The sequence below is a fragment of the Amaranthus tricolor genome, chromosome 3, assembly GCF_026212465.1.
Source record: "Amaranthus tricolor cultivar Red isolate AtriRed21 chromosome 3, ASM2621246v1, whole genome shotgun sequence".
Taxonomy (NCBI): domain Eukaryota; kingdom Viridiplantae; phylum Streptophyta; class Magnoliopsida; order Caryophyllales; family Amaranthaceae; genus Amaranthus; species Amaranthus tricolor.
Genome location: NC_080049.1, coordinates 3,559,362 through 3,563,525, shown reverse-complemented (window position 1 = coordinate 3,563,525; position 4,164 = coordinate 3,559,362).

Below are 4,164 nucleotides of genomic sequence, written 5' to 3'. Positions count from 1 at the left end.
TTAAGTAGCTCAAACTTGGTTACAATTGAAAATCGTAGTCATATGCTAGAAATAACGTGATAAGTTGCGATTTTAAGGGTTTTTAAGCGTTTTTGCCATTTTGCGGATAAACTAGCTCAAACTTGGATTGTGTTGCACCAAACTAGGCACACAACACTGTTTGGCATATATTATTGTGTCGAAGTGGTTAGAATTGAACATCATAGTCATATGCTAAAAATTACAAGTTAAGTTATGATTTTAAGGGTTTTTAAGTGTTTTTTCCACTTTTGCGCATAAATTAGCTCAAACTTGGATTTTTTTTGTACGAAACTTGGCACACAACACTATTTGGTATATATTATTGTGTTGAAGTGGTTAGAATTGAAAATCGTGGTCATATGCTAGAAATTACGTGTTAAGTTTCGATTTTAAGGGTTTTTAAGCGTTTTTTCCAATTTTGCGCATAAAGTAGCTCTAACTTGGTTTGTTTTGCACCAAACTAGGCACACAACACTGTTTGGCATATATTATTGTGTTGAAGTGGTTAGAATTGAACATCATAGTCATATGCTAGGAATTACAAGTTAAGTTGCGATTTTAAGGGTTTTTAAGTGCTTTTTCCACTTTTGCGCATAAATTAGCTCAAACTTGGATTTTTTTGTACGAAACTTGGCACACAACACTATTTGTTATATATTATTGTGTTGAAGTGGTTACAATTTAAAATCATAGTCATATGCTAGAAATTACGTGTTAAGTTGAGCTTTTAAGGGTTTTTAAGCATTTTTGCACTTTTGCGCATTAAGTAGCTCAAACATGGTTTGTTTTGCACGAAAATTGGCACACAACACTATTTGTTATTTTTTATTGTGTTTAAGTGGTTAGAATTGAAAATCGTAGTCATATGCTCGAAATTGCGTGTTATGTTGCTATTTTAAGGGTTTTTAAGCGTTTTTGCCACTTTTGCGCATAAAGTAGCTTAAACTTGGTTTATTTTGCACGAAACTTGGCACACAACACTATTTGTTATTTTTTATGGTGTTGAAGTGGTTAGAATTGAAAATTGTAGTCATATGCTAGAAATTACGTGTTAAGTTACTATTTTAAGGGTTTTTAAGCGTTTTAGCCACTTTTGCGCATAAAGTAGCTCAAACTTGGTTTGTTTTGCACGAATCTTAAGACACAACACTATTTGGTATATACTATTGTGTTGAAGTGGTTAGAATTGAAAATCATAGCCATATGCTAGAAATTACGTGTTAACTTGAGCTTTTAAGGGTTTTTAAGCGTTTTTGCCACTTTTGCGCATCAAGTTGCTCAAACTTGGTTTGTTTTGCACCAAACTAGGCACACAACACTGTTTTGCATATATTATTGTGTTGAAGTGGTTGGAATTGAAAATCATAGTCATATGCTAGAAATTACGAGTTAAGTTGCGATTTTAAGGGTTTTTAGCGTTTATTCCGATTTTGCGCATAAAGTAGCTCAAACTTGGTTTTTTTGGCACGAAACTTGGCATACAACACTATTTGGTATATATTATTGTGTTGAAGTGGTTAGAATTTAAAATCTTAGTCTTATGCTAGAAATTACGTGTTAAGTTTAGCTTTTAAGGGTTTTTAAGCGTTTTTGCCACTTTCGGGCATAAAGTAGCCCAAACATGGATTGTTTTGCACCAAACTTGGCACGCAACACTGTTTGGTATATATTATTGTGTTGAAGTGCTTAGAATTGAAAATCATAGTCATATGCTAGAAATTACACGTTAAGGTACGATTTTAAGGGTTTTTAAACGTTTTTTCCACTTTTGCGCATAAAGTAGCTGAAACTTGGTTGGTTTTGCACGTAATTTGGCACACAACACTATTTGGTATATAGTATTTTGTTGAAGTGGTTAGAATTGAAAATCATAGTCATATGATAGAAATTGCAGGTGAAGTTGCGATTTTAAGCGTTTTTAAGCGTTTTTGCCACTTTTGCGCATAAAGTAGCTCAAACTTGGTTTGTTTTGCATGTAACTTGGCAAACAACACTATTTGGTATATATTATTGTGTTGAAGTGGTTAGAATTGAAAATCATAGTCACATACTACAAATTACGTGTTAAGTTGCAATTTTAAGGGTTTTTAAGCGTTTTTGCCACTTTTGAGCATAAAGTACCTCAACCTTGGTTTGTTTTGCACAAAACTAGGCACACAACACTGTTTGGCATATATTATTGTGATGAAGTGGTTAGAATGGAAAATCATAGTCATAAGCTAGAAAGTACGAGTTAAGTTGCGATTTTATGGGTTTTTAAGCGTTTTTTCCACTTTTGCACATAAATTAGATCAAAATTGGATTATTTTGTACAAAACATGGTACAATGCACTATTTGGCATATATTATTGTGTTGTAGTGGTTAGAATTGAAAATCATAGTCATATGCTAGTAATTACGTGTTAAGTTGAGCTTTTAAGGGTTTTTAAGCGATTTTACCACTTTTGCGCATAAAGTAGCTTAAACTTGGTTTGTTTTGCACGAAACTTGGCACACAACACTATTTGTTATTTTTTATTGTGTTGAAGTGGTTAGAATTGTTAATCGTAGTCATATGCTAGAAATTACGCGTTAAGTTACTATTTTAAGGGTTTTTAAGCGTTTTTGCCACTTTTGCGCATAAAGTAGCTCAAACTTTGTTTGTTCTGCACGAATCTTAGCACACAAAAGTATTGGGTATATCTTATTTTATTGAAGTGGTTAGAATTAAAAATCATAGTCATATGCTAGAAATTACGTGTTAAGTTGAGCTTTTAAGGGTTTTAAAGCGTTTTTGCCACTTTTGGGCATAAAGTAGTTCAAACTTTGTTTGTTTTGCACCAAACTTTCCATACAACACCGTTTGGTATATATTATTGTGTTGAAGTGGTTAGAATTGAAAATCATAGTCATATGCTAGAAATTACGTGTTAAGTTGAGCTTGTAAGGGTTTTTAAGCGGTTTTGCCACTTTTGCGCATAAAGTAGCTTAAACTTGGTTTGTTTTCCACGAAACTTGGCACACAACACTATTTGTTATTTTTTATTGTGTTGAAGTGGTTATAATTGTTAATCGTAGTCATATGCTAGAAATTACGTGTTAAGTTACTATTTTAAGGGTTTTTAAGCGTTTTTGCCACTTTTGCGCATAAAGTAGCTCAAACTTGGTTTGTTCTGCACGAATCTTGGCACGCAACACTATTTCGTATATATTATTGTGTTGAAGTAGTTAGAATTGTTAATCATAGTCATATGCTAGAAATTACGTGTTAAGTTGAGCTTTTAAGGGTTTTTAAGCGTTTTTTCCACTTTCGGGCATAAAGTAGCTCAAACTTGGTTTGTTTTGCACCAAACTTGGCACGCAACACTGTTTGGTATATATTATTGTGTTGAAGTCGTTAGAATTGAAAATCATAGTCATATGCTAGAAATTACTTGTTAAGTTGCGATTTTAAGGGTTTTTAAGCGTTTTTGCCACTTTTGAGCATAAAGTACCTCACACTTGGTTTGTTTTGCACAACACTAGGCACACAACATTGTTTGGCATATATTATTGTGATGAAGTGGTTAAAATGGAAAATCATAGTCATATGCTAGAAATTTCGAGTTAAGTTGCGATTTTATGGGTTTTTAAACGTTTTTTCCACTGTTGCGCATAAATTAGATCAAAATTGGATTTTTTTGTACGAAATATGGCACACAGCACTATTTGGTATATATTATTGTGTTGAAGTGGTTAGAATTGAAAATCATAGTCATATGCTAGAAATTACGTGTCAAGTTGAGCTTTTAAGGGTTTTTAAGCGGTTTTGCCACTTTTGCGCATAAAGTAGCTTAAACTTGGTTTGTTTTGCACGAAACTTGGCACACAACGCTATTTGTTATTTTTTATTGTGTTGAATTTGTTAGTATTGTTAATCGTAGTCATATACTAGAAATTACGTGTTAAATTAATATTTTAAAGGTTTTTAAGCGTTTTTTCCAGTTTTGCGCATAAAATAGCTCAAACTTGGTTTGTTTTGCACGAAACTTGGCACACAACTCTATTTGGTAAATATTATTGTGTTGATATGGTTAGAATTGAAAATCATAGTCATATGCTAGAAATTACGTGTTAAGTTGCGATTTTAAGGGTTTTTAAGCGTTTTTACCACTTTTCCGCATA